The 17,165-nt window shown below is 45.9% G+C and overlaps 1 protein-coding gene across 1 annotated transcript in view; it reads left to right on the plus strand.

The window, feature by feature from the left end:
* Positions 1-9,871: 9,871 nt before the first annotated feature.
* Positions 9,872-17,165, plus strand: part of LOC138287994 (annexin A1-like) — a 191,856-nt gene continuing 184,562 nt past the window's right edge. Inside the window, exon 1 of the mRNA XM_069229084.1 lies at positions 9,872-9,993. The gene's annotated coding sequence lies outside the window, so the exon portion shown is untranslated. The remainder of the gene's footprint in view (positions 9,994-17,165) is intronic.

A 17,165-nucleotide genomic window follows, 5' to 3' on the forward strand; every position in this document is an offset into this window, starting at 1 on the left:
TAGATGTGTTAGTGCACTCAGATATGAGATGAGATTAAGCACATGTATTTAAGTGTCAGTCTCACCAGTTGAAATGGTTGCTCTAATTGGTAGATTGTGATCTATGTTGGCCCTAATTAGTGTAATGGTGGCCCAATTGTGAGACTGCAGGCATTCTTGACAAGATATTAGTGTTCCCAAGCATAATACTGGCTCAACATAGAGAACGTGGGCATTCTTGGCAAGATATCTCTCCCGGAGCTAATGGTGGCACAATTGAATTTGCCGGATGATGTTGCTTGAGGAGCAAACATTAAAATAGTTATTATTTCAATACATAGTACTATTTTTTAGCAATTCAACTGCAGCATTCCATGAAATAAATGCCTTTTCATAAATTGGTAAGCTGATGACCAAGTCACTTACCTTTGGTACTGCATTATCTGGTAGAGGCGTATTGTAGTTGCAGATTCCTTACCTTAGAATTTACCCCAGTCGTCAATCTGGATCTAGAGATTTTTCTCAAACAGTATTCCTGTGCACTGTTAGGTGCCGCTGGTCAGCTCTGCATCCGTCATCGGCATCGTGTGTGCTAGATATAACATTGTAAGACCTATATAGGCATCACACCAGCATGCTGACTTCAGTTTCTCGTCATGACTTTTCACATCAGAAGTGAAGAGACATTAAGAACACTGACTACAGGTGCATCATAACTAGGAACCAGAAAAGGGAAGCCCCTGTCCCTTGAAATCAGTTCACAGGGCAGGGAGGATAGGGGGTGGGTCGGTAGGGAATCTGCAACTAGAAAATGTCTCTACCAGATTATGTGTTAACGAAAGTAAGTAACTTGTTCATCTGATAGAGGCTTCTAGATGCAGATTCCTTACCTTAAAGTAGATACCCAAGCAATACCACCCCCAGAGGGGAGTCTGCAAACCAAGATTATACTACAAAGTCATGGAGGACCAAACAGGAAAAATACCTGTCCCTTCAGTCATGACTGTCGAGGCAGTAGTTTTTGGTGAACATGTGCCGTGAAACCCACGTTGCTGCCTGACAGATGTCCAGGCCTTGAACTCCACATGCTAACACAGTGGTTTCAGCTGTTGCTCTGATAGAGTAAGCATGTAATTTCCCCGGGCTTGCTTCTCAGCAAATGTGTAGCACATCTTAAAGCAGAGAAAGACACACCTGGAGATGGTTTTTCTTCTGCATTGTCTGACCTTTCGTCTTACCCACAGAACCCACAAAGAGTTGATTATCCACCCAGAACACTTTGGTACGATCAAGGTAGAAGGCCAATGCTCTTTTTGAGTCCAGGTGATGAAGTCTCTCCTCCTCCTTAGAAGGATGTGGAGGGGGTAAAAAGTAGGCAAGGTGATGGATTGGCCTACATGAAAGGGTGTGATCACTTTTGGCAACAAGGAAGCCCTGGTATGAAGCGCCACCTTGTCAGGATAGATAGAAAGGATGGGTGGCTTTGAAGAAAGGGCCTGTAGCTCATTCACCCTGCGGCCAGAAGGAATGGCCACAAGGAAGGCTGTTTTTAAAGTTAGAAACCGGAGCGGACAGTTATAAAGTGGCTCAGAAGGAACACACATTAGAAAAGTAAGAACCAGATTCAAATCCTATTGGGCCCTTATGAATAATGAAGGAGGAAACTTATGGGTAAGACCCTTCAGGAATCTACTAACAATAGGAGATTTAAACAAAGAGGGATGGTCAGGTAATCTAGGAAAAGCAGAGATAGCAGACAATTAAACTTGGAGGGTGCCCAAAGCAGAGCCCTGCTGGACTAAAGAAAGTCTAAACAAGAGGTCCTCAGATACAGGGGCAGAGAGGGGGTCAATAGACTTGTCTGTGCACCATGCAAAAACAAATTTGTTTAATCGACAAGCATATACCATTTTGGTTGAGGGACCTCTGACAGCCACAATAACATTACAAACTTTGGGCAGAAGGTCAAGAGCTGTCAACTTCTGCCGATCAATCTCCATGCAAGAAGGCGGAGACTGGACAAGTTCGGGTGGAGAACCGTCCCCTGCTGCTGTAACAGACGATCCTTCCAAAGGGGTAGTCTTATCAGAGGATCATTGGCCATCTGCAACAGCTCAGGATACCAGACTCTATTTCCCCAGGCCAGAGCCACAAGGATTACTTGGGCCCGGTCCTTCTTGATCTTCTTGAGAACTCTGGGCAGAAGTGGTATGGGCAGAAAGGAGTACTGAAGTCCTGAGTTTCACTCACAATGAAAAACGTTGAAGAGCGAGTACAGCATCTGAAACTCCAAATCAGAAAACAGCTGACATTGTGCACTCTCTGCGGAGGTAAACTGATTTAATCAAGGCTCACTCAACTGCTGAAAGAGACCTTGTGCTACCTCTGGCTTGAGAAGACATTTGTAATCAACGAGGCACTGACGGCTGAGTTTGTTCGCTCTGGTGATCAGAGAGCCTGCCAGGTGTTGAGCCACCACGGAAATGCCCTGGTGTTCCAGCCATGTCCAGAGGTGCAGAGCCTCCTGACAAAGGGTCCACAGCCCCACACCGCCATGTTTGTTGCAGTATCACATGGCAAAGGTATTGTCTGTGATCAATGCAGTCTGATGACCCTGAGCTTCAAAAGAATGATGTGGAGCCTGGACTCCAACAGAGATCTCTACCTCTCTCATGTGGCAACCCATTCCAGGAGCGTAACATCTATCACTACTGTCAAATCTGGTTGGGGAAGAGAGTGGGATCTGCCTCTGACCCAATCACAGTTCAAGAGCCACCATTGCAGATCTTGCACAGTACCCTCCAAGAACTGAACCATGTCAGAGAGATTCTCCTGATGCTACACCCACTGGAACTTCAGGTCCCATTGCAGAGCCCGCATATGCCATCTAGTATGTGTCACCAGCCAGGATGCAGGAGGCCATGAGGTCCAGCAGCCTCAGAGTAATTCTCACTGAAATCTGGGACAGAGGTTAAAACATCAGTATCATAGCCTGAATATCCCGAACTCGCCACTCGGGAGGATAGGCCTGAAACTGCACTGTGTCCAGAACAGCTCCGATGTAAGGTAGCCTCTGAGAGGGCGTCAGGTGTGACTTTGGTACATTTTTTCGTGAACCCCAGAGAATGCAGGAAGTCTGCTGCATTCTGGAGGTGGGAGATGACAGTCTGGGGCGAGCCCACCTTCTACAGCCTGCCATCAAGGTAGGGGAAGACTAAAACCCCTGGCCTGCGCAGATTAGCTGCAACCACTGCCAAAGGGGTGCTGGAAAAGGCCAAAGGGGAGCACAGTAAACTGAAAATGCTCATGGCCTACCCTAAACAGCAAATAACGTCTGTGGGCAGGCAGAACAGGAATATGGAAATCAGCATCCTGCTAGTCCAACGCTACCATCCAGTCTCATAGGTCGAGGGCAGATAGGACCTGAGCCAGAGTGAGTATTTCAACTTCTCCTTCTTGAGGAAGAAATTAATGGACTGGCAGCGTAGGATAGGGCAAAAGTAATTATCCTTTTTGATCACCAGAAATAGAGGGAATAACAACCACAACCTACTTCTGGCACGGGGACCCGCTCTATTGCTCCCTTGGCCAAGATAGCCGTAATCTCCTTGTGGAGAATTGCCAAGTGATCCTCCATCGTCCGATTGTAGGACGGTGGCATGGATCGAAGGGTAGTCTCCAATGGGAGGGAGTAGCCTCTCCGGACTATTTGCAAAACCCACCTGTCTGATGTTATGGATTGCCATCAGGGGCAGGTGATGGCGAATCCTGCCCTAACTGGTCCCTGATGGGGAAGCATAAGACTAGGAAGGTTTGGAGACTGCAGTGAGAGAGTTGGTGGACTGGGCAGACTGCTGGTCCCCTGATCCACGAGGACGTTGGATCCCACATCCCTGGCCACGCAGAGGCTGAGCAGCATGCACTGCATGGTGGCTGGAGGGTAAAGGAAATGATTAGGCACAACTTTTGCGGCCAAAAATGGTGTGAAGAGCAGATTGAGGGGGGCAAGGGTCAGCTGGGAGGTCCAAGAACCTGGCCTTAGCCCGGGTCTCCTTAAAGCGCTTGAGTGCTGAGTCAGTATTGTCTCCGAAGAGATGGATGCCATTAATGGGCATATTATAAGTGTGGATTGGACATCCCATGAAAAGCCTGACATCCTCAACCAAGCACGGTGCCTCAAGACCACCAATCTACCTAGTTAGTCAATCGTAGCCAGTCCACATCGTATTGTGAACTTTGCTGTGTCTCTCCCATCAGCAACGGCTTGGGAGAGAATGGCTTGGGCCTCCTCCGGGACCTATGGCAGCACTCGCGCAACCCTGTCCCATAAAGTATAAGTTTAACAGCCCAAAAGGCATGCAGTGTTCATGGACTGCAATGCCAGGCTGGAGGAAGAAAACATCATATTCCTAAGTGCGTAAGGGAATGCACCTGGGGACGTGGAGGCTTTGATAATGAAGTTCTGAGGGGTCAGGTGTTGCATAAGGAACACTGGGTCATTAGGAGCGGGTCTATGGCCGTGGGTAATTGTTCTGTTCACAGGAGCCTCTGTGCTGGGTTTGGACCAAGTTCCCAGCAGGACATCGGTGAGGGCTTTATTAAAGGGCAAAGTGGGTTCAGAAGAGGAAGCCCCGGGCTGAACGACCTCAGTCAGGAAGTTAGTCTTGATTGCCTCTGAAAGTTTCTCAAGGCTGAAGACCTCGGCTGCTCTTCTAACCACTATGGAGTGGGACGCTCCCTCCTTTGTAGCCATAGTAGGGGGAGAAAGCATGCCAGCATCAGGGGAAGTGTCCTGACCAATGGCTTCACCCAGGTCCCTACACCAGTCCATAAGGTCTGCAAGCTGGTATTCTAAAGGGTACAGCAACCCCTCCCAATCGTCATCATACCCAAAACCATAAGTATAAGAGTCAATGTCCAACCTAGGGAGAAAAGTCCCTGCCAAAGTTGGATTTGGTGTTGAGTGATACCAGTCTGCCTCCGTGTTGGAATCGGTAATGAGGATGCAGTCAGGCCGACTGTGGCACGGGTGGTGTCAGGAGGATCAACATCGGAACCATCTTTGGGAAAGGTTGGGATGGCATAACGGACACTGGTTTGGATCTGGGAACGGATTCCTGGGTGCCCTCCCCAGATCCAAGGCTGACTGCACTAGTGTGGAACCTGAGTGGGCCCCTGCTGACTCTGCTGGGCCCGAAGGCTCTCAAGCAGAGTTGACCCGCCAAATATGATGTGCATGGCCTCCTGGAACTCAAGTAAATGGGCTCCAGTTCGTGGAAACTCAGGGCGGTGTGGAGCCAATGCAGAAGCAGGCTCTGAGGACAGATGCCTAGTGCAACGGCACTCCTTTTCCTGTGTCGCATCAGCCGACCGACAGATATGAAGTTGGAGAAAGCTTGCTCTTCTTTGGCTTCTTCTTGTGCTTACCCTAATCGTCTCGAGGACTTGAAGTGGGACAAAGAAGAATGGGGGCTCTGCGACTGTTCCCTGGACCTTCCTCTCGACTGAGACTGGGAGCGATGCAGAGCCGAGCGACGGGCTTCAAGTGGCTTTAGGGATCGCTCCCTTAAAGCTTTTGGAATCATGGCCCGGCACTCAGAGCATGACTTTGGGTCATGGTTGCACCCCAAACACCATAAAGACACTAGGTGCAGATCCGTCAAGGACATCATTCGATCACAGGAGTCACAGGACTTGAACAACATCTCAACACACCAAGAGTGTCAAAAAAGCTTCAACAAAAGCTGAAAAGTCCAGTCAAAAAGTGACTATGGGGGTAGCTCTTCTTCAGGTCCACACATGGCTGGTGGGGAAAGAAAAGAACTGACATCAGCATGCCGGGTGTCACTCATGTAGGTCCCATGACATCAAATCCTGCACATACGATGCGGACGATGGATGTGGAGCCAGCTGACACCACCTAACAGCATGAAGGGATACTGCTTGAGAAAAAACTCTGGATCCAGACATATGCCTGGGGGAATTTTAAGGTAAGAATAATAGGCATCTAGAAGTTTCTATCAGATATGTCAGACAATATGATTGCATTTTTGAATTATATTTCATGCTGATATCTGAGGGATACAGCATGCAGACTTTGGGATTCCAGTAAGCATTTACTGCTATTGCTGTAAGTTTATAGTTACTGTGACGACATTTCCTCATTTGTATTGGAAACCTTTACTATTATTTCACTAATGTTGTCTTTTGATTTTTCAATTCAAATTGTATACTATTTCATTGAGAACCTACTTAAAAGAGACACTGTAGGAAATTGGATTATTAATGGCGGGATGACCCTCCTCCCCTTAAGGAATGATTACAAATCTTGCCAGTGTGGACCCTTAAAGGCACTAATTTAACCTAAGCTCAATGATCTGGCAGCTGTGGTATAGAGCATATAGACTTAATTTAGGACAGTTTGTAAAGTATTTATGCAGTACCAAAACAGTAATAAAGTAAAAATGCAAAACAATAAAAAATTAAATCTATATTAATATGTAATAAGCTAAATGACACCAAAACAACAAAATTCCAATGAGGGGGATTGACAATAAGATTTTTTTAAAGTTTCAAGTAGAAATAGTGCCAAAACGCACAAAGTGCCAATGACAGTCAGTGGTCAAGGTAAACTGGGACCAAGGCACAATTTGAGGCTGACCACAATGGAGAACGGGTCATATTCACCAACCAGGTTCATTCTGGTCAAAGGTTTTGCCTTCTGTGTCATTTAAGTCAGAACGAACCATAGAAGAACATTTCTAAATGCCTCCAGGACCCTAGTGAAGGCACTTAGAGTTTCACAGGGAGTCAGACAGAGGCCAACAGCAGGACCCATTCCAGGTAAATTTGCCCCTGGTCAGCTTGGCAATTGCAAAAAAGGCCTCTTGTTGCTTGTTGTATCGCCGTTGCTTGACAAGATGTCAGACTTATGACCCTCTGAGTTCAACTCTTTGTTCTGGGTATCTTAGGATGCAGGACCAGTCCTTCAGGAGTCCTCTCAGGTCACATACTGCAGGTCCAGTGCTCTTCTATTCTTCTTTAGGTCCAAGAGTGTTCTGAAGTGTGTGACTGGAGATGCCACATTTATACCTGGCAAGAGCTGGTGGGTGAGAAAGACCATTGGGCAGGCCCTAACCATGGGGTAAAATTTCCCAAGGTCAACCCTACCTATTTTGTTCATTTTGAAGATGGCAAATGTCTGTGGCCGTTCTAATCTTGGGCTCACATGAGGTGTATGTGGGAAGTGTGCTATGGTGATCCTAGTGCCTTCCCATTTCTAACACTGAAATCCAGTTTGAGGTAGCCACTGTACCCACAATAAACTCAGAAACAGAAGTCTGAAAGAACAAAAGTAAGGTTTTCCAGCAACATCACAAGAATTGTCTTCAGATCCTGTCTCCCTTCCTTTCAAGCGTGGCCAAGTGCTATATGTAAAGCCAGCAGATCTGCCAAGCAGAATTTGACTCTCAAGCAGGGTTTGACACTGTAATGTCAAAAAAGATGCTTGCAGCCTTCACCCTCCATATTTATGGGGTTCAGAAGAGTCCACTCTGTTTATCTAGGTTAGTCTACTGTTTGATCCTGGGAGGCATTTCACACCTTTTTCACACCTATTCAAATGCTAATGTCTGGCTGTGTAAAGTTGGTGAGCAAATGCAAATTAAACTGCAGAAACATCAAGCAGGGAAAAGGTATCTTTCTAAAAGTAAATTTTCCTTAATCTGTATTAAAAATCCAACTCCAACATTGAATTTTTTAAATATTTTTCTAGCTAGTCTCATCCCAGAGATACAATATCTGTATTTTAATCTGTGCTCTGGGGTTCTGCATAGGACAGCACAACCGTCCACAGTGAAATAGCTTTGGGGTGCTAGTCACTGTTAGAACATGTTAACATTAAGGCCCTCATTATAACATTGGCGGTCCAGCTCCGCCATGCTGGACCACCAGATTATGACCATGGTGGTGAACTGGCTGTAAAGCAGCCAGTTCACTGCCTGCACCGCCAGGGCTATAGGACTGCTGTGGGAAAATACTTGTGGAAAGGATACTGGCAACAGGAATTTATATTCCTGCTGCCAGTATGCGAGTCCCCCCAGGCCCCCTCCCCCACAGCCATGGTCGCCCCTAAGCCCCTAGAGACCCACCTCCACCCCATCCAAGCATGCACGCACCACACACACACACATGCACTCACACATTCACACACTCATACAGACCCACACATACACTCGCACACACCCCCACCACCCCTGCATCCATTCACACACTCACACAGACACTCACAATCACACACATACAAGCACACAAACACGACCCCCCTCCAATCATACAAACCACTCATCAACCCCATCCCCTATCGGAAAGGCACTTACATTTTCACAGTGGTCGTCTGCGAGGGAGGGAACCTGGGTGCATGCTCCGCCGTCAGTACCCCGTCACCACAACACCACCATGCCTATTACCAACTTGTAGTAGGCGTGGCGGTGTTGTGATGATGTGGCGGTGCAAGCGGAGCAGCCTCCACTGGACTGTCGACCGCCAGTATGGGGGTCGGATGAGGGCCTAAATTTCTACAGGTCATATGTTTAAACACTGCATTCTGCCTTACATACTACAAGGCCTATATAGAGGGACTTATTAAACTTTAAAATTATTAATTTGGAAAGGTCGAATTGTGGTTTTAATGCTGCTACAGTCATGCTACAAAGGATAGGCTTGAAGAAATGTTTGCACTACCATTGTTGTGGATGGCACAATAGGTGCTGCAGTTCACTAGTGGCATTTACCTTCCAGGCCCTTGGTACATTTTATACCATAGAATAGAGATACATAGTCAAGTTAAATATGCTCATTAGGAATTTGACAATTCAGCCATGTTTAATGGGGAAGCCCAGACACTTTCATACTGGTCAGCACAGGTAAAATGCACAGAGTTCTAAAACCAGCAAAAATATGAAGTTGAGCGAAAAAGTGAAAAATCCGGGATGACTAAGCAGAAAAGTTGCATTTCTTACAGGCGGGATGGAAAAATAAAGTGAAAAAAGATGTTATGTTGCGCTTGAAAAGTTTTATAAGTGACTGGCTGTGTGAAATTATGCAATTTCAAGCTATTTGTGTTCCACTGAAAAACAAGATGAAGTTACATACTGCCTGATAACTGGGTTGACGTAATCTATATGACCTATAATGGACATGAAAAAAGGTTATCAGTGCAGTATGTAACCTCCTCGTGTTTTTCAGTGTAACCAAAATAGCTTGGAATTGATGTATGAAATGCATAACTGATGAGTGAGTTGTGGCAGTAATGGAAAAGCAAAGTACACCCAAAAGATTAATGTAACCCTCTCACATGGATCACTGTTGCCACTCACAAACGTGCGTATAATCAAATGTCATGGTATGTGATATACAATTAAAATAAATATAAATAAAGTACACTTTTGCTTAGCGTAGAACTCGTCTCAAAATAGGTTGCATTTGTCTATTGTTGAATTCATTTCTCATTACAATAAATTCAGTATGTTTTAATGTGAAACTCTTTGAAGCATTGTGCACGCAGTGCTCATAAACAAGCTACCACACGTCTACACTGGAAAAAGACTAATCGAACAAGGTAATAGTTTCAAAGGTTTCCTTCGAATTTTACAATCCATACAACTGATCAGAAATTTAGAGACGTCTGAAAAAAAGCTGATTGTTAGCACTTTGGCAAGTCCGCGCATACATTGTGTTTAATGCTCTTTGTAAATCAGATTCTGAAAATAAATAAAGCTCTCTCTTTTAACCGATTTCCTATTTCGAGTCGTCTCGCCGGTTTTCGACCGGGTTGGGTGGGAGTGTAGGTGCTCATTTAAATATTCTGACATGTGCTGACCAATCGCTAATGCATAGGTTACATTCCTTTCTGGTTAGGTGTTGGCTGCACTGACTATAAAGGCGCACTACGGTAAAAAACTTTGCTCTCTCAACATTTGACGGTGAAGAAGTTAGCCCTTCTGTGTGAAGCAAGTAAGAGTGTTTTCATTCTCGTTCTTTAGATAACAATTTTTAATTTTTCTGAAATGAAAGTTATCAACACGTTTACATAATTAAAGAATCGTGGCTGAGCATATGGAAGAATTATTATTTTTAAAATATTAATGAGGGAGGGCAATGGATAGTGTGCCTGGTACTCAGTTACTAAGAACATGGTGGCACACCTTTGCATTATTTATTTTAATGGAAAAAGACAAAAGTAGTTATAGTACCAAGAATGTGTTCGCGGTTACACTGCTTTTAATTAAATAACTTTTTAACTGTTAATTTAGTTCTGTTTGAATTTGAAGTTCATTTTATTTACTTGGAGCCTAAGACAATCACGATAATTACTGTTAAAATGTAAAATTAACTTTTCATTTCCTAGCTGATCATCCGTTTCTCCTTTTTAGTCTCAGATTTCAAGGAGTGCTCTGAATACCAAGGGTGGAGATTGTTAACCCTCTTTTGTTCAGTTTAACAGTCTGTCATAAACTGATATTTCTGGTTTTTCAATCATTTGAGTACTGCGAATGAAATGGGCCTACGTGTTTCAGCTTTACATTTGAAAGCGAACAGCTAAACCAGTTGAATAGTAAATGTAAAATTGTAATCATTGCCCCTGTTGTTACATTGTATTGCTCTTGAAAAATGTTAATTTGCAAGTATATGTTCGCTGGCGATTGAAAGAAAGGGAACGAGACGATTCTGGTACTAAGAAGGGTACAAGGAGGACAATGCCATAAACCATAGCTTTTGAGCCAAGAAGGGAGGCCTTTCTGGACAAAGAGTATACTGAGTACATTGCAGACATCCTTGCATTAGGGCACAAGGGATTCCTACGCTTTTGCATGACAGGCACAAGTACACCAGTGCAGGCAGAGAGCAAAATTGCATCACTTCTAAGTAGATATGTGCAGTTTTACTCTCTCCTGTTCATGCAATACAGAGCAGCAATTTTAATTGCTGTGCCGCATTGCTTGAACTCGTTGTAAATACACCACCAATGTCTGGCTACCTGCGTCCAAAACTAGACAGAAGTTTTAAACAAGCACTGACAAATCCAAGCGGACTTAGGGGGTAGATTTAAGAGCCCCTACTGCTTCCCTGGGCCACATTAGCATCATTTTTATTGATGCTAATGTGGCCCAAGGAGGCAAAAATCACTGCATTGCACCACTTTGTACCCCTTTGAGCTACGTTATGTTTGTGCCGGGCGTAAAGTATGGAAAAGGGGCATTCCTCTGTTAGGGGGACCGAAAACATGTTGCAAAGAAATCTAAGAGATTTTTTTGCATCATTTGTTTTGGCACTTTTACCACCTGCTCAGAGCAGGCATTAAAAGGAGGCACACCATTGTTTACAATGGGCTTTGCAGGGCTAACGTCAAACATTTTTCTAGTCAAGAATTTTGACGCTAGTTTCCCTAACTATTGCCATTGTGTGCCGTATCTTAGATATGGCGCACACATGGTGGTGTTAGGGGGGGGGGGGGCGCTAAGAGGCACATGGAAAGTGATGCTGCACTGGTGCAGCACCACTTTCCTTAAATCAGGCCCAAACTATTTTAAGTCTGGCCTTCTAAATAGGTTTAGGTGTCTAAAAAGACTTTTCACCAAAAAGGTCATACATACTGTTGGAAATGGCCCTTCTGCAGGGTTATCCCCAGACTTTTTGCCTTTGGCGGTTTCTGCATGAGGGCGTCGGGGCTCCGCCCTCATAAGTTTGTAACGAACAAAAAAGTGAAAAAAAACCTCCCCCCAACTCCCTAAAACAAAAATGTACACACCTTTTGCTTGGGGCTACTGTCACGTGACATGAGACTGGCAGGAAAGGCAGGCCCTCCCCTGACTGAGTCTATGTTTGCCGGGCTGACAAGCTCACAGCCTGAGGCCTGTGAGGTCATCAGCTCGGCAAAGACATAGCTCCAAAGACCAGTCTCCACCCCCTAATGTTAGCCCCGGGCGCTTTAGGCTGAAGCCCTGTAGCGCTAAGGGCTTCATGTCAGTCAGGATAGTGGAGGATGGTCACCCCACCCTTTCCCAATTCGTCACGGAGTGTGGGTCCAGCCCTGTGACAAGTTGGGAAATGGTGGGCGGGGTAGAGGCTGCAGGCAGCAAGCTAAAAATCGAGTCTGCGCAGTGTGTGTTAGCAAACACGAGGTGTCTGCTTCCCGCGCTGCTGTTGGGAATCGGTGGGACGGTAGACTCCCTCCTTCTAAAGAAGTGAAGAAAGAGAGGATGCAGCAGTAACCAGCTCCAGTCTGTAAGTATATTGGATTTGAGTAGTACAATGAGAACCTTGTGAGGCCAGCTTCTTGCAGCTCATTGTCCGAGTCTCATCCTACTTAAGGTTAATGAAATAAAAGAAGGACTCGACAAACACCTGTGTTTACAGCACCTGTTGCCGCTGTATTAAACAGCATCTGGCGGTGTGCAGCAGAATATGCCGGACGATACCTTGCATGTTATGCTGTTTTAAGTTTTGCCCTAGTGGTGCATTTATGATAAAGTGATACGCACCGAGGCTGCTAGAATTCGTATATATGATGCATTATATCCCCCCCCCCCATTCAAACAGAGCATCATGTTTCTTTTACCTGTGGGTGCAAAAATGAGGCACTGATATGCCTGAACGCAGATCGAAACTCATTAAGTACGTAACTTGGAATTGAGACTTCTCCTAATAAGTAGTGCAGCAGCGCCTTCATAAAACGAGTTCTCTGGAAATAACTCATTTACTGAGCGCCATTTCCACTCTATTTCCGGCGAGCGGGGACAGAACTTACGGCATTCATTCATTCATACCCACATTCAAATAGGTGAGTGCAAACCCATAGGCAGTGAGAACGTGTTGTGAGCTTGGATTGGTTCGGATAACTAATCATGTGATTGGTTGGCGAAATGTTTGGCTGTTCATCCTTTGCAGTGGCCTCAGACATAGATGACGGCTCCTCCTGGGAAATGAGTCTCTGTCACAAGGCTTGTGAGAGGAGCCTGTACTAACTGAACTCACAGAGTACCACGAGACAGACCACACTATCACAACTTTGCCCCTTTGACGCTTCTGTCCGAAATTATAGTAGTGGGCGCGGTTAGAACTACAACGCTTCTGATCACGAGTCTGAAAGTAGATATTGTTTCCGAGTGTCTTTATTTGCATTTTAGTATGGTGTACAAATAAACCATTTTGGGATGACAGAAGTATATGGCCTTAGCCTGCACAGTAAAGCGGATGAGATGTCAATAACAGCTGTTCTCTCATGCAGCTGAAAAATTACACATAGTTGCAGTCTCTGCCCAGGAGCACACAGCTCAATAATTCGTGGCGCAACAGTCATACCCAGCTTTTCCGCCCACCCACTGTCCCATCTCACCAGCCGTCACTGCTTTTTGCCTTCCTCCTTCTCTTTTTCTGACCTCATTTTTGCTGGTTTCTAGACTCTGCGCACTTTACCACTGCTAACCAGTGCTAAAGTGCATATGCTCTCTCCCTTTAAACATGGTAACATTGGATCATACCCAATTGGACTATTTAATTTACCTATAAGTCCCTAGTAATGGGCACTGTATGTGCTTAGGGCCTGTCGATTAAATGCTACTAGTGGGCGTGCAGCACTGGTTGTGCCCCCCACTTAAGTAGCCACTTCCCCTTGTCTAATGCCTGCCATTGCAAGGCCTGTGTGTGCAGTTTCACTGCCACTTCGACTTGCCATTTAAAAGTACTTGCCAAGCCTAAAACTCCCCTTTTTCTACATATAAGTCACCCATAAAGTGTGCCCTAGGTAACCCCTAGAGCAGAGTGTGGTGTGGGTAAAAGGCAGGACATGTACCTGTGTAGTTTATATGTACTGGTAGTGTAAAACCCCTAAAATTCGTTTTTACACTACTGTGAGGCCTGCTCCCTTCGTAGGCTAACTTTGGGACTGCCCTCATACATTGTTGAAGTGGCAGCTGCTGATCTGAAAGGAGCAGGAAGGTCATATTTAGTATGGCCAGAATGGTAATACAAAATCCTGCTGACTGGTGAAGTCGGATTTAATATTACTATTCTAGAAATGCTACTTTTAGAAAGTAAGCATTTCTTTGCACTTAAATCTTTCTGTCCCCTACAATCCACGTCTGGCTAGGTTTAGTAGACAGCTCCTTGTGCATTCACTCAGGCACACCCCAAACACAGGGTACTCAGCCTCATTTGCAAACATCTGTATTTTGAATGGGTCTTCCTGGGCTGGGAGGGTGGAGGGCCTGCTCTCACACAAAGGACTGCCACACCCCCTACTGTGACCTTGGCAGACAGGATTGAACTGAAAGGGGACCTGGTGCACTTCTAAACCACTCTTTGAAGTCTCCCCCACTTCAAAGGCACATTTGGGTATAAAACAGGGCCTCTGGCCTACCACCTCAGACACTTGCTGGAGAAGAAACCTGAACCAGAACCTGCATCCTGCCAAGAAGAACTGCCTGGCTGCTCAAAGGACTCACCTGTCTGCTTTCTACAAAGGACTGCTGCCTTGCTGTTGGCCTGCTGCCTTTGCTGAACTCTTGTCTGGCTGCAAAAGTGCTCTCCAAGGGCCTGGATAGAGCTTGCCTCCTGTTCCCTGAAGTCTCAGGACCAAAAAGACTTCTCTTTTTCATTTGGACTCCTCGTGCGCTGAAAAATTAGACGCACAGCTTGCTCCGCAGTGAGAAAATCGCCGCACGCCGACGCAGCTCGACGCGACACCTGCGGGGCGACTGGAACTTCGACGCATGGCCTCGCATGGACAACGGCGCCCGACTTCCAGAGAGGAAATCGACGCGACACCTGCAGTGAGAAAGAAAATTCCACGCACAGCCTCACGGAAAGAAGCACAGCCGAATAACAAGCCGAGGAATCCACGCGCAGACGCAGGGACATCTGGTAATCCCCCGAACCATAGGAGTCGGCCCACGTGCCGGAAAATGATGCACATCTTCCCTGAGTGAAAAATAACAACTCAAGTCCGTGTGTGAAGGGGCGAAACCGAAGCACACACCAATTTTCTTCCCACAGAACAACGCACGTCTCCCCGCGTGAAAAATAACGACGCAAGTCCGTGTGTGAAGGGGCGAAACCGACGCACACACCATTTTTCCACACATCTCCTCCTCTATGGCCCTCTGCGGAGATTTTCCACTCCAAACCAGGTACTTTGTGCTTGAAAGAGACTTTGGGGGTGATTCCAACTTTGGCTGGCGGCGGGCGCCGCCAGCCAAACGGGAACCGCCAGAATACCGCTGCGCGGTCAGAAGACCGCCGCGGTTATTCTGGGTTTCCCGCTGGGCGGGCGGGCGACCGCCAGAAGGCTGCCCGCCAGCCCAGCGGGAAACACCCTTCCACGGGGATGCCGGCTCCGAAAGGAGCCGGCGGAGTGGAAGGTGTGCGACGGGTGCAGTAGCACCTGTCGCCATTTTCAGTGTCTGCATGGCAGACACTGAGAATCCTGGTGGGGCCCTCTTACGGGGGCACCTGCAGTGCCCATGCCATTGGCATGGGCACTGCAGGGGCCCCCAGGGGCCCCACGACACCCCATACCGCCATCCTGTTCCTGGCGGCCGAAACCGTCAGGAACAGGATGGCGGTATGGGGGTCGGAATCCCCATGGCGGCGCGATTCCCCAGGGCAGCGGAAAACCAGCGGTACACTGCCGGTTTTCCGTCAATGACCGCGGCTGTACCGCCGCGGTCAGAATGCCCATGGGAGCACCGCCAGCCTGTTGGCGGTGTTCCCGCGGTCCCCAACCCTGGCGGTCTCGGACCGCCAGGGTTGGAATGACTGCCTTTGTTTGCTTTTTAAAGACTTAAGACACTTCATATCACTTTTTAGTGATATCTCTACAAATTCTTATTGCATCTTTTATTGTGTTGATCTACAAATATCCAGATAAATATTCTATATTTTTCTAAACACTGTGTGGTGTATTTTTGTGGTGCTATATGGTGTTATTGTATGATTTATTGCACAAATACTTTACACATTGCCTTCTGAGTTAAGCCTGACTGCTCGTGCCAAGCTACCAGAGGGTGGGCACAGGATAATTTGGATTGTGTGTGACTTACCCTGACTAGAGTGAGGGTTCTTGCTTGGACAGAGGGTAACCTGACTGCCAACCAAAAACCCCATTTCCAACACATACTATACATAAAAAGTAGGGATTTTGGTCAGTAGACTTCGTCCATTGGCCTTTTAAATTGTCAATCACATTTTTATTCTGCCCATTACAGGCCTACCCATTGGATCCTTTCACAATGAGTGACTCAAAAAAGCCTGTGCACATTGTTAATAACTACGTACAAGTAGTTCCTTTGTCTTCAGTTGCAAGGTTCATTCAAAGTCTGGCCTGCACTATCCAGAGACATCAGGAATATGAGATGAATGCCAGTTTAAATGAAGATGAGGCAGTAAAGCATGGATGTGACAGGTCTGTGCACTAGCGACATGTCTGTCCTGACTGATATTTTTTTAGAGTCCCTGGCTTACCCCTTTAGACAGGTTTCGTAACGTACCAAATTTGTATTGTCACTCTCATGGCATAATTTAATTCTCATGGTGTTCAGAACTCAAGTGTTTATGGTCAGTGTTTGATTTCGGCTTTTCATGAATCCGATAAACTCCCTATACTGCCTAACAGTACATGTGTCGTTCATCAGTACAAACAAGGCTTATTCTAGGAATTTTAGGGTCCTTAGTAGAGATGGAATATGTGAAATCCATCGAATTTGCATATCATATGACATCACATGAAATTACATCACAGGAAGTGACATCAATTGGTTATTAATCCTCTGGCAAGAAGCAGATATTGATAAAATGTTAAAAACATAAATAATAACCTCAATACGATTGATACAAATATTTTAAAGCTCTACTCAATGGAACTACAATATATTAGTCACACTGGGTAGACAAGCATCTGAAATGATATCTTCAATCAAAAGGAATGACAATATGTGTCCCCACATTAGTACATTATTATGTAAGCATGTATTTATGTACTATATATGTATATAGGACAAACCTAACCAAAATGCAGTGGAGCGCCTAAAAGGTTAAAAGGCAAGGAAACTGTCAACATATAGCATGAGGGTTAGCTGCTTTGTCAGCTGTATGTATGTATGTATGTATTTTATATTTATAAAGCGCAT

The sequence above is a fragment of the Pleurodeles waltl genome, chromosome 1_1 (genome assembly GCF_031143425.1).
Source record: "Pleurodeles waltl isolate 20211129_DDA chromosome 1_1, aPleWal1.hap1.20221129, whole genome shotgun sequence".
NCBI classification, from domain to species: domain Eukaryota; kingdom Metazoa; phylum Chordata; class Amphibia; order Caudata; family Salamandridae; genus Pleurodeles; species Pleurodeles waltl.